The sequence below is a fragment of the Mus caroli genome, unplaced genomic scaffold (genome assembly GCF_978045245.1).
Source record: "Mus caroli unplaced genomic scaffold, Mus_caroli_1 scaffold_9, whole genome shotgun sequence".
NCBI lineage: Eukaryota > Metazoa > Chordata > Mammalia > Rodentia > Muridae > Mus > Mus caroli.
Window position 1 is genome coordinate 15,515,828 of NW_028227264.1, and position 21,895 is coordinate 15,537,722.

The 21,895-nt window shown below is 43.8% G+C and overlaps 1 protein-coding gene and 1 pseudogene across 1 annotated transcript in view; one reads left to right on the plus strand and one right to left on the minus strand.

Moving 5' to 3' along the window:
• The window catches only part of Nhsl1 (NHS like 1), a 217,440-nt gene that overhangs the window by 13,903 nt on the left and 181,642 nt on the right, over window positions 1-21,895 (plus strand).
• Window positions 3,582-4,704, minus strand: LOC110303428 (mitochondrial fission regulator 2 pseudogene; annotated as a pseudogene).

Below are 21,895 nucleotides of genomic sequence, written 5' to 3' on the forward strand. Positions count from 1 at the left end.
TGAAATCAACCCCAGGATCAAAAGTGTGTGATGATTTTGTACGGAAGTGGCCATTTAAGACATGAGCATGGAGTGTGGACTCAGAGGTAACCTTGGCTTACATGGCCTACTCTGTGTAGTTCAATAGTTCTTTTGACCAGGGCATTGCACTCATAGTACAGTGCCTGGAAGGGGATGCACTGGAAAACCATCCGTAGGCACGTCGCTAAGACTTAGAATCTATCTTCTGGCAAGCCAACCATATTGGATATGTAGGATCCCTTCCTGAGAACAGTACTGTGTCTTACGGCAGATCCCTGGTGGAGACGGCTCCTTCCTTAAGGGTCTTAGCAGAGGAATATGTCTGTCTGTCAGACTGACAGGTAAGGATGTCACTCCTTCTTTCTGTTTTTCCTTACAAAGGAGATTAAATTAAGCTGGGGTATCACTGAGTAGGAGGCTGCTTGCCAAACTTGTATAAGGCACTGGGGCAAAACCAAACCAAACAACAATGAAAGGACAAAAAGAAAAGAAGCAATCAGTTAGCTGGTCGCTCGCTAACTTGGTGGCTGCCTCCTTTGGCAACATATGTGTGTGTTTATTTAGATTTAGTTCAGGAGGATTTTTCAAAGAGAGGGCTGTCAAGTCTCTCTCATCTGCAGCTTTGGTTCTTGTTTTCTTGATAACCTCAGATCTCTTAAATGTAGGAGAGCTTAACTGAGAAACGGGTACAGAGGGATCCGGGAACGGTGAGCCAACGGTACAGACAACAGAATGAAGCTGTGTAAATGGGCTGGGAGTGGTGTCTATGCATCCCATTAGACTTCTTATATACTCTGTACATGCTATTATAAACTACAAAGCCCAATTATAATAAAGTAAATAATTGTATTTAATAATTAATGTATATTAATGTCGGTAAGGCACCATCTATAACTAATAGTGATAGCCTATCTATTACATGCTGCTTCATTTAGTTTTCCTAACTGTAGCTGTCCAGCAGCCACGGAGAACTGGGTACCTGAAAGGGAGGCTGGAAAAGAAGGATGAAGCCAAGACAAAGATTTCTGATCAAGGCTCAAAGTTTAATATTCAGCACTGTATTTATATAGGGAGAGCCCACAGACCCATCCTTTGTTCAGCTGGATTATGTTCCAAAGCAAGCTCAGCAGGCAGTCTACTCCTGTAGGAAATTGCCGCTGCCACACGGTGGAAGACTCCACCCTAGGTTGGTGGAAGATCAACTGTGGCAAACATTTAAGGTCTATTTAGCTTGCTCAAGACTGGGGGGTGGGGGGCGCACACCTAAGTAAGAAGGCACCAGAGTATCTCTGCCTTTTAGAGGTGAGGTGATGGTGCCATGTAAGTGTAAGTTTGTTCACTAGTTACTTGGTTTGTCTGGAGAACCTACCCCCTTCCCTCCCCTCTCTCCCCTTGCTCTCCCCCTCCCCCTTCTTTGTTTCTTTCTCTGTTTTTTGTTTTCTGAGACAGGGTTTCTCTGTGTAGCTCTGGCTGTCCTGGAACTCACTCTGTAGACCAGGCTGGCCTCAAACTCAGAAATCTGCCTGCCTCTGCCTCCCAAGTGCTGGGATTAAAGCCGTGCACCACCACTGCTCAGCTTTTCTTTCTTGTATGCATGTGTACACTAGTACTTGTGTGACCCTGACTCCAGTTACCAACATGTTCCATTCTTAGGCACAGAGTCGAGCATTTTCCTCCAAAACAACTTTCAGAGGTTGAACTTCTGATCCTTCTGCTCCTGCCGCCCGAGTGCTGGGATCTCGAGCATTGCCATGTCTGACATTTTTGGTTTGTTTAAACAGGGTCTTACTCTATAGCCCTGATAGCCTTGAATTTAGTGTGTAGCTCTGGCTGGTTTTGAACCCCTGGCAGTCCTGTCTCGGATTCCCAAATGCTGGGATCACAGGCTTATGCCACTATGCCCACCGTCTGTTCATTTTTCCCACTTTTCAGCTCCCTGCGATACTGAAAAGCATCTGAGTGTAGCTAGGGCTTAATAAGTATTTTCTATTCTGCATTGAATCTTTAAAATTATTGTGCCATTTGCCCGCTAGCATGTGTCCCAGGGACAAATCCGTAGCCTACCACTGTGCTGTCGTGAGTCTACAGAGAGTGAACCGAGTGTGTCTGGTTCTTTGCGCTACCCTGGAAGACAGTCCAGCCTCTAAACACGGAGTCTTTGTCAGTGCTTCCGTCTGTCTGGCCTCTTTTCTTCTGCCAGACATTCACGGTCAGGGTCAGAAGACAGGAGTCACACGAACAAATTCAGTTTCAGGCTTGTTTGTGGTTAAGTGATCTGCTGAGGTTAGAAGCTCTCCTCACTTTCTCTCTCCAGACTCACTGCATTCAAATGCTGAGACTCTGCGACTGTTCAGTTTTGCTTGGTAGTGAGTGGAGGACCTGAAACATGGATAAAGCTCGCTCTCTTGTGCCCCCGCCCTGGCCTCGCCTCTCTTTTCTGGTTTTTTTTTTTTTTTTTTGAGATAGTGTTACCTGTAACCCAGGCTAATCTCAAACTCCCTCCATAGCCATGGCAAGCTTGACTTCTCATCCTCCTAACTCTGCCTCTGGCGTGCTGGGTTGCAGGTGTATCCCACCATCCCCAATGCAGGGGAGCAAACCCAGGACCTCCTGAATGCTTAGGCAAGCTCTTTACTGACTGCACTACATTCTTTTTTTTTTTTCTTTTTTTTTAAAGATCCATTTATTATAAAATCTACTTACAAAAACAAAACAAAACAAACAAACAAAAAAATAGGGTGCAAACGTAATAGAGAACAAAGGGAACACTCCACTGTTTGTGTGTACAATGCCAGTGTGCATGAAACTTACCCGGGGTCTACTTCTGCTTGCAGTATTTTACAGTCAAATAATTTATTACCTCAGGAAGTTTTAGAAAGTTCACCCCTACATGACTAAATCTGTGACTTTTTTTTTTTAACTGTGACTGACTAATGTAATGAAAAACAATATCATCTTCTGCTCACTAAAAATCTACAAGCTGCTGAAGGCCAAACAAACCGTATCACAGCAACTCACTCCCAAGACTGAAAGGAGCCTCAGTAGGAAGCCATAATTTTAGGAAGCTCACTGAACCATGTATTTCATTTTCAGTAGCAGTCTCATAAAGCAGGGAATCTATACCCCCAACTCTTTTCAGTAGCCACTTAAATGCCACATCGTCCAAAAGCAGGGACAGTATTCTTTTTTGTTTTGTTTTGTTTTTCGAGACAGGGTTTCTCTGGGTAGCCCTGGCTGTCCTGGAACTCACTCTGTAGACCAGGCTGGCCTCTAACTCAGAAATCCACCTGCCTCTGCCTCCTGAGTGCTGAGATTAAAGGCGTGCGCCACCACACCCAGCTAGGGACAGTATTCTTAAGTGTCTTCTTCATTCCTCAGGCTGGGTGGATATGGGTCCCTGAGTACAGCTTGATCACCCTAACAGAGGAGGTGATTCTCTGATAGGCAGTGAAGGATGCCACGTGGTACATCTGAATCTGTCTGTCCTTCCAAGTATGAGCATAGCTTTTGCTTCTGATAGCCTGGATAACTGCTTTTATATTTTCAGTCCTTCCCTTAGGTCACTGACTTTCTTTTGGAGAAATGTGGCGCCCAAACCTTGAAGTTTCAGGACTAGAAAACGGAGAACACTCCCAGGAACTCTTTTCTTTGTCCAAGGAATCATCTTGAAATGCAAACTTCTGCTTCAGTGCATTAGATATTAAAGACACTGGATCCCATTCTGAACTCCGTCGTCTCTTCCTCTTCTGAACGGGTCTGCCGCCTGGTGACCTTTCCACGGGCCGAAGTTTGACCTTATTCACATCCTTCAGAACATCCAACATATTTGGGACAGCACTAAGTCTCTGGCTCTTTGAATGATGGCTATCACCGGTCTTCTTAACACCTGAGAGCTGCCTTTCCATTTCAGTAGCCAGACTATCTATGTCACGTGTATTAGCAGATCCAGGTTGCATGGGAAGAGAACTTGGAGGCTGCAGAGAAAACTGAGGAGGAGGGGGAGGAGGGAGAGGAGGAGGGGGAGAAAGCACCACACTTGGAATGTGGTCTGGTTCAGCACTCAGCCCTGTGGCTGCTGCTGATGGTGGCACTTGCTCCATGCTGGGTCCATTACTCAAGTCGATGAAGCCAGTCTCTCCGCTCTCTCTCAGGTCCCCCCTGTATTGTCACAATTTCAGCAATCTGAGACCTGAGAAAAGTCAGCTCTTTTTAATTGCAGCTTCACTTACAGGCAGATCGCCTGTCTCTGTTTTGTTGTGTCTTAGACCAGGTGACGACCGGTCCCAAATTAATTTTGAAGGGTGAAAAGGAGCAATTTTCCCTTCCTCCTCCTTTTTCCATAGACTATGTTGAAATCAGAGACAACTGGCTTCTTCATCATTTGGCACACACAAAACATCAGCAAAAGATGGAACTGTAAGTTCATAATCACCAGACTCCTTAGAGTTCATGTGTGGGGTCAACTCAAAATGAAGTCTTCGGCAAGGCTCTAAAGGAAGCATTCTCCCAATAACATGAACAATACTCTAAACTGACCCATAGTCTTAAATTGGCATATCCTATAAAAAGCTGGTTTATGGGAACACCATAATATGCCAGCATGTTTCATAATAGATTCAGAATGAAAGACATCGGTGAAGCAAGTTCAAGAAAACATTGTTCGTTGGTACTGTCCTGCTGCATTGCAAGCCACCAGGCAGCTGGGGAAACGCCGGGAGGCCAGCCTGCAGACAGCCGCCAAACCTGAACTATATTCTTAAAACTCTGCTCCTTTTACTGGATAAAAAGGACTTTTAACTGCATGTTGCTTGGTGGTGGCACCAATTAAGAGACTTGTGACCGATAACCATTCCCTAGAACCAGTGGTATCAGTATCTGCTGGTGGTCTGCTAGACCCCACCTACCCCTGATACACTAAATCTGAATTTCTGGTCTGGACCCTGCAGGCTTCCTTTCTGGCCATAGCCACACAGGTGATGTGAGAGCATCACCCTAGTGTTTGTAAACCACTGCCTGTGGAAGTAGATAGACTATGGCCTGCCTATGCTCAGAGGGTCTAATCAGCTTCAAGACCTTAACATTCAGACAGACTATGCTTGGGACAGGCTGGAGCTACCAATACTTAATTCCTAGCTTTTTGTTGTTGTTGTTGTTTTGTTTTGTTTTTTAATGGTGCTGCTCCTTGGTGAGCAGGCTATGGGCTTGAGAAGGAACAGAGGGAGTCTTGCAGGACAGTAGGAGGTGCAGCTGCTGTGCCCGCCCACCCGCCCGCCTGTCTATTTGGGCATTAGTAACCTGGCCCCTGGGCTCTTTAGTTTGGGATCTAGGATAATTTCTCTTTTCCCAGGGACTTCAAACAGTGTCTAGGGAGTTAGGGAGGTGACTCAGCATAACCACAGGCAGGGACGAACTTTTGGACCGAAATCCCAGGAGGGAGGGTCACTCTTTTTGAAAACTGATTATATAAGGCTTCATTTTGAGATATTAGGTAGATAATAGTACATTCTAGTGTAACTAGGAAAAAGTAAGAGAGATGAGTGGATTTTTACATATGGATGAGCCAGATATGAATAAACAGGAGATAATTCTGTAAGTGTGAATGAGTGTGGTACTTTATTGTTTATAATTTTACTTTAACCCATTATAAATCAAATTTTAATTTATTCTTGTTTATACTATCTATCTGTATGTTTTCTCTTAGTATGGCATAAGTCACTGCAGCCTTATTTATAATAGCCAGAAGCTGGAAAGAACCCAGATGTCCCTCAACAGAGGAATGGATACAGAAAATGTGGTACATTTACACAATGGAGTACTACTTAGCTATTAAAAACAATGGATTTATGAAATTCTTAGGCAAATGGATGGATCTGGAGGATATCATCCTGAGTGAGGTAACCCAATCACAAAAGAACATACATGGTATGCACTCACTGATAAGCAGATGTTAGCCCCAAAACTTAGAATATCCAAGATACAGTTTACAAACTACATGAAGCTCAGGAAGAAGGAAGACCAAAGTGTGGGTGCTTCGGTCCTTCTTAGAAAGGGGAACAAAATACTCTTAGGAGCAAATATGGAGACAAAGTGTAGAGCAGAGATTGAAGGAAAGGCCATCCAGAGACTGCCCCACCTGGGCATCCATCCCATAGACAGTCACCAAAACCAGACACTATTGTGGATGCCAACAAGAGCTTGCTGACAGGAGCCTGATAAAGCTGTCTCCTGAGAGGCTCTGCCAGTGCCTGACAAATACAAAGGTGGTTGCTCACAGTCATCCATTGGACTGAGCACAGGGTCTCCAATGGAGGAGCTAGAGAAAGGACCCAAGGTGCTGAAGGGGTTTGAAGAGGAACAGCAGTATGAACTAACCAGTACCCCCAGAGCTCCCAAGGACTAAACCACCAACCAAAGAGTACACATGGAGGGACCCATGGCTAAGATGTTAGAATGAAGGATTGGACTTAATTGCTTGATTGTATTTTAATGATACAGGATTTATGTTCTGGCTAGTTGAATTTTCTAGAGATCTGATTGATAAGATTGATATTATTTTTGGGTTTGAGGAATTTCTTTTTTAATATAACATGACAGTTTAGTTGTGAGGATATAGGGTCTTAGCTTAAGATATTTATTTATTGTGTTGTTTTCCACATGGTAGTTTGATGGTGTCTCTGATAGGAGTTTAGTTTTATGTTAACCTTTTCCCTCTTCTCAGGCTGAGATGAGCTAAAACCAAGTTGATAAGGAAGTTTTATTTGGAGAGTTCCAGCGTGTTGAGTTTATTGTATGTAGAAATGTCTAATTTAGAAACCTGTTAAGTAACAACATTAAATTGTAAGCTGCTTTGACTTCTGTTTCCTCGTGTAAACCATGAGTGTTAGTTTGCCATCATTTAGGACAAAATTCCCCAAGGAAGTAAAAAATGATAGCGGCAGATTTACTTTAGCCTTGAATTTCAGAGGTCTCAGCCCAGCATCGCACAGCCCCAGCTCTTGGGTCCTGTGTTGACCCCAAGAGCAATGAGCAGAGAGCACATGATGGTGTAAAGCTGCTTACGTCACAGGGCCGGGAATGATGACAGACAGGAAGCATCTGGGACAACATATGCTCTTCCTAAGCATTCTCGCCATGGGGAGATCGCTCAGTCAGCGAAGTGCTTGCTCTGTGGGCATGAGGCCTGAGATTGGATCCTAGCACCCATGTAAGAGCTGGATGAGGTGACACAGGTGACACATCTGTAATCGCATCACAGCACTGGGAAGGCAAAGACAGGAGGGTCCCTGGACTCTCTGGCCAGCTGGCCAGATCAGTGAGGGCCAGGTTCAGTGGGAGACCCTGTCTCTAAAAATAAGGCCGAGAGCATCTTGAGGAAGACACCTGATGTAGATCTCTGGCTTTCACTTGTATGTATACACACACACACACACACACACACACACACACACACACACACAAAAGCACACACTTCAGTAACCCGAACACCTGTTGATTCCACCACGTTTCAGAAAGCACCATGAGGGTGGACTGAGTCTTCTACACAGATATCTTTTCACAGACATTCTAGATCCAAACTATGGCTGGATGGTGGTGCATATCTTTAATCCTAGGCAGAGGCAGGCATCTCTCTTGAGTTTGAGGACAGCCAGGGCTACATAGAGAAACTGTACCCCCGCCCCCAAAGATGCAAACTGTGATCTCATGTTCTAAAACACGCCCAGACCCTGGACAGCTCTGTCCTCACTCTCTTCACCCAAGCCTATTCAACCTTGAATTGTAGCCAAATCAGCATGTATGAATTTGCACCAGAGCAGCTTCAGGATGGCTCAGTGGTTAAGAGCACTGGCTATTCTTTCAGAAAACCCTGGTCAGATTCTCAGCACCCACATGGCAGCTCACAGCCATCTGTAATTCTAGTTCCAGGCCATCATCGTATGCACTTTCACAAACAGGATGCACAGACATACATTCAGGCAAGACACCTATATATGTAAAATTGTTGAAATAAGGTTTTCCAGTGGGGCAGTAATCAAAGATGGCACCTCACCCCCAATGGTGTGATCTATAATATGTGATCTATAGTATGGGTCATTTGGAGCAGGCTTCCAGGTTCAATTTTAGAGGGTGCTAGGGATATATTTGGGTGTATGTGTGTGGAGGAGAGCGTGTCTTTATGATATGATATATGTGTGGGTATCAGTGTTTGGAAGCAGGGATAGGATCATATCCAAGGTGCTTGAGTGTGTAAGATTGAGAGCATAAGCCTTGTGCTCAGCTGAATCCAGTATTATGTAAGACTGCCGGGGCAGGGGTGGAAGGTGACGCAGCCACCAGCAACTACAGCTTCAGTGTGGGGTAAGCTAACAGCTGCTGCAGTGACTGAATGGTTTTCTAGGGCTGGGAGACAGCTCAGTGGGTAAAGGTGTCTGCCACTAGGCCCGATGACCTGGATTTGATCCCCAGGACACACGTGGTTGAGGGAGAGAACTGACTCCTGAGTGTTGTCCTCTGACCCCTGTCCTCTGACCCCCACATGCACACCATGGCATTCATAGGCCAGCCCACAGTCAGTCACACTGTGTGTGTAGACCCACTGTGTGTGTGCATGTCCAAACCTATATAGATAAATGCAACATAGTTTTAAATAAAAATGTTTTTCTTGGGGACTTTAAACAGATGAGGGACTACTACTGCAATGACTCACTTAAGCCAGTCATCATGCATTCCTATGATCTTAGCTTATGGGAGGCTGAGACAGGAGCATGCCACTTTTGAGATAAATAATGAAGATTCCACCCTAGAAAGAAAAAAGGCCTATTTAGAATTTTGTTGTTGTTGTTGAAAATGGTTATTTTTGTGTTTTTATAGTTTATCTTGAAGACCATACCTGGTGGCTTATGGTTTAATATCTATAAATTCTTTCATCTGCACATAAAATACAAGGAAACATTTCACTCATTTTCTGTGGGCGGGCATTTATCCTGGACTTTTGTATGAAGAGTATGGGGTGCAAAGCCATGCAGCAGCCCTCGGCTCCCACTGTGCATTCTTTGTAAGGGAGCTGAGCTGTCTATAGAAGCCGAGGAGCTTTGGTGAAGTACATGTTTTTAATCATGCTGAGTTTGTTCAAAAGGATCCCTGTCAAGTCTCATGTAGCTTTGCATGTCAAACCTGACTTGGAAATGTTTGCCCCAGTGACTGTCTTAACAATTTATGTCCGTGAGGGGTTCACTGGGAACGAATTAAATTCTGGGAGGTCAGAGTTTACTTTCAACTTGGCTTTCCAAAGTGAAAATGAACTTCTGGTTTTTAAGTTGGAGTTGTTGAAGTTGGGAAAAAGTTCTAACAAAGAAGTTTCGAACTGTGCGGCCAGCTGTATTAAACGGAGCCGGGCTTTCCCATCTCTTTGAACCATGTGGCAATTGTACTGAACGGAACGGGGCTTCCCCATCTCTGCAGCCAGAAATGGAACTTGATAGTTCTTACACTTTTTCTTTTTCTTTTCCTTGTAGCTGTAAACATGGAGAGAGAAAGGGAAGAGAAGGTAAAATAAGCTGGGGCTGGGAAACTTATGTAAATCTTAGCGACATAAATGTGTTTTTTATGTTAATGGGAGGGACAAAATGAGTTTTTGTTTTGCTTTGTAGTTAAATATCCCCCCCCCCCCCGAATATTACTTTGTAAATGTTTCAGACTTACTCATTGAAAACCTAAGTTGCTAAGAGTTAACTTTTAAGATAATTATTGCCCTGCTGTTCAGGTCGGGCAGTTGGATTCTAGGTGTGGCGTATTAATGGGTTACTCACATCTTCTTGCTAGGAATAAGCGAGACATAGTTTTACTATATTGTCCTTACAAAGGAATATACTCACTTTGGAACTTTACTGTTTATTTTTATTTTTTTGAGATAGAGTCTCACTGGGAAGTCTAAGACATGGAAGTCACTATGTAGCTCAGGCTGGTCTTGAACTTGTGGCAGTCCTTCTTGCCTCAGCCTCCTAAGTGATGGGATAGCAGGTGTAAACCAACACACTTGGTGGTATTCTTGTGGCACTGGGATTGGACTCAGAGCCTTGGGCCTGAGAGGTAAGGACTCTCTGACTGAGCTACAGCTCAGCTCTAAAGTGTTTGCATTGGAGCCATTGGGCATCTGTGCTTCACAAGGTCTTGGACTGTTATGACTTTCCTATCAGTCAGTTCCCCTTAGCCCATGGATTTCCTTGTACTTTAGCAAGTACTAGAACTTGGCCTTGGCACCTGACTCCATCTATCCCCACCTCCACTCCCTTCCTGGAGGTGTTTGTTTGTTTGTTTTGAGACCAGGTTTCTTTGTATAGCCCTGGCTGTCCTGGAACTCACTTTGAAGATCAGGCTGACCTCCAACTCAGAAATCCGCCTGCCTCTGTCTCCCAAGTGCTGGAATTAAAGGCGTGGGCCACTAACACGCAGCTACAATGTCTGGGTCCTTTGTTTTGGACCTGAGGTAAGGATGAAGGTGGTGCACACCTTTAATCCTAGCACTCGGGAGGCAGAGGCAGACGGATTTGTGAGTTCCAGGACAGCCAGGGCTATAGAGAGAAACCCTGTCTTGAAAAAAACGAGGAAAAAAAAAAATGTTGTTCATCTCTTGGCATCCGGTAAGGAGAAGGGAGAGAGAGTGGGGTGGGGGGAGGGGAACGGGAAGGATGAGAGAGAGGATGGAGGGTGTGGGGAGGGAGACTTCAGAAGCCTGCCTCCCAAACCCTGCTTCTTCTAAGTCAGGCCCCGCCTCTGGTACTTTCTGCCACCTCTCAGTGGCCCATTCAAGTATGAATTCGTCAATGGATTAATCCATTGATTGGGGGACCTAAAGCCCAATCGGTATGATTGTTTTAGGGACCAAGCTTTTGAAGGATATTTCATATCTAAGCCACAGCAGTGGATCCCTGCCCCCGGAAGCTTCCTGGGAAAGGTTAGTTGAAACTGTTCGCTTGTCTCCCCCTCCGTTAATTAGTGACTTTGCTGGGCTAACACAGCCCCTCACCCCCGTATTTTGGAGATGTCCTTCTGCCAGGCTCTTTAATCTCCTTCCCGGCATTGCTGTTGCGAGGCTCAGGCCTTGGCATCTGATCCTTTGAGATCCTCCTTTCTCCTCTAAAAGCTTTTGTGGTCAGCTCTGTGATCCCGGGGTTTTGAAAAAATTCACACTCTTCATCCGTTGGAATGCGGGTATATTTTAGTTAATATTTGTTGGTTACTTGATGAATTCAGAATTCAGTCTTTTTTTTTTTTAATTCTGAAAAAAGTTAGGTTTTAAATCCTTACATATTTTTGCTATATCTTTGTCTGCTTGAGAGTGGGGACATGGCGGTGGCGGTGGCAGGGGGACTGTTTGAGAGGATGCTGGCCCTCTGGATGGGCAGATTGATGAGAAAGCCTCTTGTTAGTGGTGAGGTCATCCTAGGCTGCAGGGGTTCTCCAGAAATGACCCCTCTAATCTCTTTGCTATCCACAGAGACCTAGCTCTCAGCTCCCCAGGAAGGCAGGCTGCAGCCATAGCATGTAGAACCCTACTGTTCATTTGATCCCTGTATTTCTCAATTGTCCTCTCACTCAAGAAAGCCTGTTTTAACATTTTTAGAGGATCAATGGCCAAGCTTCTGCCAGGATGGGAATTTTGCGTTTGAGCTGCTTCTGCAGCTTTGTTGTTCTTTGACAGAGTGTTTAGTGGAGGCCAAGCTAGCCTTGCACTTGCTGTGTGCTGATGCTAGCACTGAATTCCTCCTCATCTCACCCCAACTCCCAAGTGTTGTGATGACAGTCACACACCACCATGCCCTTGCTGCTGTGTATTTTAACAAAGTCTTACTCTGGCCTTCACCCCTCCCCCCACCAGTCTGTTCACTTCTCCCTCCAAATGTTCCAGCTTCCAAAAGCATTCTTTCCTTATGTTTTCTTCCTGTCCATCTTCTGAGACAGCCTCAGCTTCAGTGCTGGTGGGGACAGAGAGAGTGAGACTTGGTGTGTGCACTCAGTTTAGCCCCTTGCTAGAACCCTGTGATACTCTACTCACGCTTTCTCATTTCCTTAAACACAGCAGGCATCTCCGTGCTTGACTTAGTGCTCTCTTCCCTTGGGGTTGTGGGCATTCTGCTCCCCATCTTAACGGCTACCTTTGAGACATCTGAAACATGAACGTTTCCTTCTTTTCTTTTCTAGGATTATCAAAATCATTCATTCATTCATTCATAGACTCATTAAGTTCTTCCTTGCTCTTTCATTATTTGCCCAGCTCCTTTAGAATTTTACCCCAAAGATAATAATGAGCAGTCAATATTTAATAAGTGTAAGCTTTCCTCAGTTTGGACTGAGAGTTTTTTGACATCCTATTTTTAAGCATCACATTTACTCTTTATAAAAGCTTGGCTTCTGCAGAGCTCTTTGTTTATCATGGTGGTGACAGGGCCAGGGTCTGGCCCTTTCTTTACCTTTGTTCATGGAACGCCTAGACAAAAAGAAATGCTAAAGTTATTTATTTATTTATTTATTTATCTATTTATTTATTTGTGTCGTACTGGAGATTCAGCCCAATGCCTCGCCTCTTAAATTCTAGGCAGATGCTCTATATCACTAAGCTCTACCTACCACCCTTTAAAAAGGTTTTATGTTGTTGGGGCCGGAGAGATGGCTCAGTAGTTAAGAGCATGCACGGTCTGTTCTTTCAGACAGAAAGACTACGATTTGCCTCGTGTCCCAGTAGAGACGTGATTTTTCCAGCTGCAGATAGGTTTCTGCGAGTGTATGATGTTTGGAAGTCTGGTGACTCTTGGGAAGTGTAAAGATGCGAGAGCCAGAGACGGGTGGTGGCTGCTGCTTCCTCTGCTGCTGCTGCTGGGGTGGCTACTGCTTCCTCTGCTGCTGCTGCTGGGGTGGCTGCTTGCTGCTTGCTGACTGGAGATGTCCTGACAACCAGGATCAACCTTGCCTCAAGGAATAGATGCCCTTAATCAGCAGGAAGTAGTCTAAGGAGATTGAAGCCCCCCCTCCCCTCTAACCTTCTTCCTCTCCTACCTAGTGTTGGGGGGCTGGAAGGGATAAGGGTAGAAAAGGGTGGTAGAAAAGGGAACCTATAAAGTAGCCAAGAGGCTGGCTGCAACCCACTCCTTGTAAGACTTACACAGTTGGAAGCTCATTATCTGTGAGGTCTGTAGATACAATGTCCAGAGCAGTTTCCGTCTGATACCTGGGCAGATGTGAATTGGAGATTCATAGCCTTCCTTTTCTGATGTCTCCGGACCTTGTCTCTCACCAGAATTGTTCCCTTCTGCACAGCATTCAGAACATGATAGTCAAGTGAGATAAATGCTGTGAAAATTGCCTGTGTGCTGAAAGGTTGGATTTTTTTGTTTTTGTTTTTTGGACACAGATCTCTTGTAGCTCAGGCTGGCTTGCCTCAACCCTGAGTCGGCAGGTAAAGGGTCTGGAATCCTTTCTTCCAGCAGTTCTTTAGTTTGACTGCTGGAACTTAGTGAGTGAATGAGATTGAAGAAGGGAACTGAGAACACTGGTTGACCATGCACTGACATTTTAGCCTTTTCTTCCTCTCTTTAGAATAATGTGTTAGGTGCAGGAGTTTCCATCCAGCCCTTCCTAAGAGGAGTTACGTTATGTCAGGTGATGGGCAGGCCAGACTTGGTTTACTAAGTTACAACTGAATAGAAATTTCTCTTGTTTAGTAGCATCTTAGACTGATGAGATAACTTGAAAACCCAGAGTTTTGGTGTAGACTAAAAGGCAGTTCTCAGTGACACGACTTTGCTATTTCATGCTTTAAACAGTGTCAAAGTTGCTCTGTTAATTTTATTTTTCCTTGGGCTGAATATGTAGCTCATTTGGTAGAGTGCTTGCCTGGCACAGAATAAGCCTTGTTTCAATCTCTAACACTGTATAAACCTGGCTTGGATACACATGCCTGTAATTCATGTATTGTCTAGGTGGAGACAGGAGGATTCAAGGTCATTCTTAACGATGCAGTAAGTTTGAGACTAGCCTGAGCTACATGAAAGTAAAAATAAAAACTTATCTCTATAGCTGTCTCTTGTGAGACAATGCCGGGGCCTAGCAAACACAGAAGTGGATGCTCACAGTCAGCTATTGGATGTATCACAGGGCCCCCAATGGAGGAGCTAGAGAAAGTACCCAAGGAGCTAAAGGGATCTGCAACCCTATAGGTGGAACAACATTATGAACTAACCAGTACACCGGAGCTCTTGCGTCTAGCTGCATATGTATCAAAAGATGGCCTAGTCGGCCATCACTGGAAAGAGAGGCCCATTGGACTTGCAAACTTTATATGCCCCAGTACAAGGGAACGCCAGGGCCAAAAAGTGGGAGTGGGTGGATAGGGGAGTGGGGCGAGGAGGGTATGGGGGGCTTTTGGGATAGCATTGGAAATGTAAATGAGGAAAATACCTAATAAAAAATATTAAAAAAAACTTATCTCACTTTTCTTTTGTATTGACCAATTATAGAAGGAAATCGTCTTTAATTACTAAGGTCTTCTTATATGAGAATATGCCATTTCTGCCTTAGGGGAAAAAAACCCTTTAAATAAAGAGTTAATGTAAGCTAGACAGAGGTGGCTCACACCTTTAATCCCAGCACTTTGGGAGGCAGAGGTAGGTAGAATTTTGAGTCCAAGGCTAGCCTGGTCTACAGAGTGAGTATCAGGATAGCCAGGGCTGTACAGAGAAACCCTGTCTCGAAAAACCAAAAAAAAAAAAAAAAAAAAGAGTTAATGTAAATGTTACTGGGTTTTGAGCTCTACATTCTAAGCCAGGCAAGCACTCTACCAAATGAGCTACATATTCAGCCCAAGGAAAAAAAATTAACATGAAATTAGGCATTTGAACATTCTGCTTCAGTTTCTGTCCTTCTGATTGTGTTTTTAGTTAAATTCTGCTTTTCCTGGCCTTCCCCTGAGAGCTTTGGCCGGCCCAGGCCCTTGCTTTTGCTGGGGAATTGCCATAGTAAATGAATGTTGCCAGGGCCTTATTGAGGACCTAGATCCCATGGAGCACAGCTCTACCATGCCATAGTTGTAAATGCAAAGTGGAGTTTGACCTTTCAGAGCTTGGCAAGATTATTGTTCTGTACATCTCGGTCAGGGAATTCTCTTTTGAGCAGTCGCACTAGGAGAGTGTGCTACTAAAAACCATCCTGGGTAATCTACATCTGTTAGTTTGTCTATGAACCATGCACTTGTATCAGATGTAGTCCCATTCCCACTGAGAACATTCTAGTGTTAGGGCCTACTCCTGTTTGCAGAGTCGGTCACTGTCAGCGCTTTGGTATTCATCCTCTCGTTCTGGGGTTGTTCCCCTCCTGCGTGTGTATCAGCACACTCACACGATGGGATCGGGTAGCACACCATGTATAGCTTGAGTACTTTCCCCTTTGGAACAACATGCTTCCCAGTTTTCTTTTTTTTTTTTTTTTTTTTTTTTTTTTTGATTTTTCGAGACAGGGTTTCTCTGTGTAGCCCTGGCTGTCCTGGCACTCACTTTGTAGACCAGGCTGGCCTCGAACTCAGAAATCCGCCTGCCTCTGCCTCCCGAGTGCTGGGATTAAAGGTGTGCGCCACCACGCCCGGCTGCTTCCCAGTTTTCATGTCCATATTCGGTTCCCACATTTTCTCTCATGATTGCCGGTTTCTCCTCACAGTCTGATTTGTTATTCTCCCACTGGGAGACTTGTGGGTTGCTTTGTAGTTCTGAGTATTTTCTACTCACACTGCAGGGAGCATCCTTGCATGCACACCCTGTGATACTCACCACCAGGAAGTGCTATAACGCTGTCCTTTGAAGAGGGTAGGGTTAATTGGGGAGCATGGAAGGTTACGTGAAAGCAAATGTGGTTAGTTTTGCTCTACATGTTGAGTTTCTTTTTTTAAATTTTATTTATTGTGAGTATTTTGCCTGCATGTATGTATATGTCCAGTGATTGTGGAGGCCAGAAGAGGGCATCAGATCCCCTGTTACTGGTTGTGAGCCACTATGTGTGTGCTGGGAGTCAAACCCAGGTCCTTTGGAAGCATGGCAAATGCTCATAACCACTGATCCACTCTGCCCTACAGGGTAGGTTTCTAAACTGCTACAGTAAATGTCTTCAGGTTGCTCTTTTTCATATTTTGAATGAAAAATTGATTCTATGTTTGTATACCGCAGACTGGTTTAATTCTTGATGCACCTGAGCTTTGTTTTGAATTCCGGATTCTCCTGTTTACATCTTCCAAGTGCTGGATTATAGATGGGTCCCATCCTATGCATTGTTAATTTCAATGATATTTTTCTCAATGTGTTTGACCCTAGTGTATATGTAAGATTATTTTTCTCTATATTTTATAATTAGAAATATATACTAGAAGTTACTTTTTTTGTGTGTGATGTTGGGAATGGAATTAAAGATCTTGTGCATAGTAAGTACATTTTCTGCCTCCAAGCTACATTTTCAACCCTCAGATTGGCTTTTGGGTCATGCTTAGATATAGAAGATTATTTCTGAACCTATAGTTAGACACCTGTATTTTGATTTATCTTTGATTGATTCTCCTCTCTAAGACTGAGTTCTGGGTTTCAATCTGGTGAATGCTACCTCCTCTGTCAAAAGAGCAGCATCTGAGGCAAGTCATGGATTGTTTTCTGATGTCTGGGTCCTCTCTGCTGTCTCATGGTGCTCTTAGAACGTATGTGGTTCTGCCTTTGTAGGAGGCATTGTTTTATGGACCATTTCCTTCTCACTCGGACACTGTTGTCTGTTTAATACATGGTCAACCACAGTAGTAGGGAGAACTGCAGGGAAGTCGGGGGTTTTGCCTGGGGAGAAACTTGATCACCAAGGGGAAAAATCTACGCTAAGTTCTATAGAGCAGGGGCTGAGGGTGTGACACAGTAGTAGAACACTTGGCAAGCATGGCAAAACAAATCAGCCAAGAAATAAAATGTACTGTTAAAGGGGATATTAGTTTTGTATCACAGTCACAAAATACCCGAGATTGGGTTAGAGAGATTGTTCTTTGGTAAACATGGGTTTACCACCCAAGTGTAAGAATCAGAGTTAGTATGCCCAGAATACATATCAATACCAGATGGGCTGTAATGGTAATCCTCGTGCTTAGAACAGGACGGCCGAGGATCTCTGGGGCATCTGTAATGGTGTGGTCCAGAGGGTAAGAGCTCCTGGAAGCCTTGTTCTCACAGTAAAGTCTGGAGATATGAGGACATCAGATATTTGGTCAAAGAAAGGGAGAGTGAAAAATAGACAAATCAATGAAGATGAAAAATACACTAACTCCTAATTTTATTACATTTGCTGCTTTTGGGGGTACTAAATACCTGGTCCTCAGTTAGTGAAGCTGTTTGGGGTAGCCTTGAGGAAGTGTGGCCATATTGGAGGAGATGTGTCACTGGGGGATGGTTTTGAGTTTTGCTCACCTTCTGCCTGTAATTTGTAGATCAAATGTGAACTCTCAGGTACTGTTTCCACATGTCTACCTACCTGCTGCCATATTCCTCATCATGATGACCATGGACTAACCTGAAACTGTAAGCAAGCTCCCAGTAAGTTGCCTTGGTCATGGTGTTCCATCATAGCAATAGAACAGTAACTAAGACTTTCTCTCTCTCTCTCTCTCTCTCTCTCTCTCTCTCTCTCTATATATATATATATATATATATATATATATATATTCTACCATCTGTCTATTCTCTATGTCGAATCCCTTGTTTGTCTGTCACCATGCATCCATCTATTATTCATCTGTCTACCTACCAGTCATTTGTCTGTTTGTCTGTCTGTCTGTGTGTCATCTCTGTGACTCCAGCTGTATGATGATGTTACAGCCTATTGTTTCTGTTACTCTGAAGAATCCCACTGTAAACCTTGCCTTTTCTGTTTGCTGAACTTGCTCTTTAGCTTCCAGTTCCATCCCAATTCTCTGAGTTGAGGAACTATGTTCCCTGTCCGTGAAGTCATCGCTTTTGCTCTCGCTCAGCAGGTCTGTGTGTTCCTGTAATTGTCACTATGTGTACTTGTTCATTCAAACCAAGTAGCACTTGATCCTCCTTTCTTGTATAGCCAGGTTCCCAGCCTACCTGGTGTGGGCAGATTTGTCCCTGAGTTTGTATTGAGTGAAAGACTTTTTTAGCTCTAGCCTGGTTGCTAAGTATGATGTGAGGAGGGAAAGAAATGAGGAAGCACTATAAGAGGCACACTGCTGAGAATGTGTGACCCCAAGCTAAGGAGGACAAGGGGATAGGCTTAGTGTCTTCTGGTTTAGACCTTGCACTGGATGGCAGGTGTGATGTGTCCTAGGATTCAAAACACCTCCAGGAGCCACAGTTTAACACCCAGTGAATTTCCTTTTTTGTTTTTTTTTTTTTTTAAACCTTTCAAATATTTATGATTTAATTTCACCCATACAAAGCCAAACTGGAAAATAATTCATAGAGACATTTAAAACCAAACAATACAAAAGGAGATGCTTATGAGTTCATCACCTACACTTAACTGTGGATGTTATTTGTTTGGATGTATATCTTCTTCACAGTATCCTTTCTGTAGCTGGCTATGTGTTACATTGTTTCTTTGGATGTATATCATTGTATCATTTCTATGGTTAGCTGTGTATTACATTGTAAGACAGATGGACCTAGTTTTATTTTATGTATGTATTTTGTCTTGCATACCTAGTGCCTCTTTGAGTCCAGAAGGTTTCTGGATCCCTTGGAACGATAGTTACAGAAGGTTGTGAGCCACTCTGTGGTTTTGGGGACTTCAACCCAAGTCCTCTGTGGGAGCAGCGAGTGCTCTGAACTGCTGAGCCGTCTCCAGTTCTATGTGTGTTGGTTTTAATACTTGTGTAGGATTCTACTAGAGAGGAATGACTGGCTTTTTTTTTTTTTTTTTTTTGCCTCTTCTCCTTTCCTCCATCCTTCCTTCTATCTCTCCTTGCTTAATTGCTCTCCCCTGCATCAATCCACGTCCTCATAGGACCTTAAACATGCTGGGCAAGCACTCTACCACTGAGCTACACCCCTAGCCCAGTTTGCTTTTTCTCAGCTCTTGACTATTCTGCATAAAATCTTGTCCAACCTGTTTAGCTATTAGTGAATCTACCAGGATAAGCTAATAGTCATTGTAGACCCATGCTTGTTTGAACAAAAAGCTTAAGCATCTAACTTCTGAGTAGCCAGTTTTGCAGCATTCACGAGTGACTCACTTATTTGCTTGAAATGAAAAATATGGGAGGAGGCAAACCAATCAACTGAGTTTCCTTTCCAGGAGCCATACTATATATCACATAGAAGTAAGACTGCCCCTAGTCCCGCCTTTTGGCAGATATAGACAGGAGATGGCAAATCACACCCATTTACTGTCCTAAGATCTGAAAAGCTGACAAGACTGCCTACTGAAACAGTGGTTTCCCATGGGTCAATGTCACAGCCTTTCCTTTTGTATTTTAGTGTGTCTTTAAGAAGAAATAATTAAATACCAGTGGTTACATTGTTTTTTTTTCTCATAACGATTGTAGTTCAGCTGCAGCTGTAATGTCATGTGATGATAATCCAGGAATTTTCCAGAAGGAAAGTGAACTGGCTAGAGTTACCGTGTTTAGTTCTTCTTTTTCTCAGGAAGTGTTGGCTGGTTTTCTTTCTCCCCATTTGTACTGTGTATCTCTGAGTCTGTGTATATGCCTGTGTGTCACAGTGCACAGAGACAGCGCTTGCAGGAGTTGATTCTCTTCGTCTACCCAGTGTGTCTTAGGGACCAAACTCAGCTCCTCTGACTTTACCGTGGAGCCATCTCTCCAACCAAGGAAGGCTCTGTTCCCTAAAAGAAACACTTACTTAATGAAAGAGTCACCATTTATTTCAAGATTTCGCTCTCTCTCTCTCTTAGATAGGGTTATTCTAGGAATAAATTTGTGTCCTTTTGATTTTTCAAGGTACTCTGTAGCCTCTGGTTTGCTCCATTTCCCCTGTGGCTTAAAGGACATTTGGGTTTTAGTCTTTATTTCTATTTCCTGCCACAAATAAATGGAATGAAAGCAGATCCACGAGAAAGATTATGAAGTTCCAATGTTCTTCTGCTCAATATTTTTTTGCTTTGTTTTGCTTAAATGTCATTACACGATTTTTAGAATTTTGAAGATGTGTGGGTGATTTGAAGTAGTTCCACCATACAGATAAACCAAGGGGTCTCGTGTTGTCACTTAACTTCTATATATTTCTCTTTAAGATTCCAAGGGACAGCCACTTTTATTATAACCTTTCCCCCCATTCAAAAGTGAGAAGAAATGTTAACCTGGAGTTTTCTGTGCTCCAGCTACTTTGATAGATCATTGAAATCTTAGCCATCACTGCCTGGCTTGACTAAATGTTAGAGGAAATAGGAAGAAAGGCATCCCAGAGGCGGTGCATAGACACTGCGAGAGAAGTACCATGAAGGTGTCGCTCCCGTTGCTCCTTGGCGGGAAGGCACAGGCTGTGGGGCTTCAGTTGTGTTTTGAATTCAGAGAAGAGAGTATGAGGTGTTACACGAGGAGAAGGCAGCATCGGAGTTGTGTTTTAGAAAGGGTGTGGTGGAGAAAGTCACTCTCGCTCTCTTAATTGCTTGACTGGCATTATGGTCAATTAGTGTAGTAAGTAAAATGTCATACTGTATCTGCTACTGTGGCGAGTTTATAGAGTTTACACTACGTGTCTAAATGCCGGTGTTTTCAGTCCTCAGAATCCAGTTGTTACATACTATGCTCATCTTTAACCCTGGCTTTCCTTTCATGCTAGGGAAATATGAATTCTTATTTGCAGCTAAGACATTCCAAAATGTCGTAAATTTATTTACCCTTTTGCTAGTAGCTAGCTGTCTTAGTTACTTTTTATTACTGTCATAAAGTACTTTGGCAAGCAACTAAAGGGAGAAAAGCACTCATTTTGGTTTGTAGGTCCAAAGGGATGTCATGGCAGAGAAGACATGGTGGCAAGCAGGGAGGGCATGGCAGCAGGATCAGGTGGCCAGCTGGTTACATTGTATCTTTACTCAGGAAGCAGGGAAGTGGGGCTGGGCTACAGAGCCTCAAAGCCCGGGCCAGTGACTCGCCTCCAGCAAGTCTCTACAGCCTGAAGAGTTTACAATGTTTCCAAACAGTATCCTCAGATGTGGACCAAGTGAGTCTCTGGGGAGCTCTTCATATTGAAACCACACACCAAGAGAAGAATGGGGGTGGTTTATCATAAGCTAAGTGTCCTGGTTGGTCATTACCTCAGCGTAGTCTTCATTTGCTAGGCCTTTCACCCTTTGCAGTCCTTGGGCACATGTTCTGGTCTTCTCTTGTGGAGTGTGGGTCAGCTTAGCTGCAGATACAAGAGTCATGGGAAGACAAGGATGATTAAAACACTGGGAATTTAAAAGAAACCATGAGTTCTCCTCATTCCTGCTAATTTTCAGGGAGTTTCTTTTATATCTAATTTTGTCAAATGATTTAAAACTTGAAGTGCTAGAAGTCTTTATGTGTGGCTCCAGATGGTGGGGCGGAATCTATGTGAAGGAAATGAAGCCACTCTATTATCTGCATGTCTGTATTCATTGCAGCATTTAAATAAATAGGCAGGACAAATGTCAGGGAGAAACAGATAAAGAAAACGTGGTATGTGTTCACATGTGCCCGGCACACAGCTTTGCTAACAGAGCCATCTCGTTGGCGCCCACTTTTGTTTTGGTTTCCTGGTCACATGATAAGCGGCTTCCTTCTACAAGCAAACCTGTCTTTCTACAGGCCTCAGAGTGACAGGACCAATTGATCCTGAAAGGCGACTGCTAAAATGCCGAGATAAAA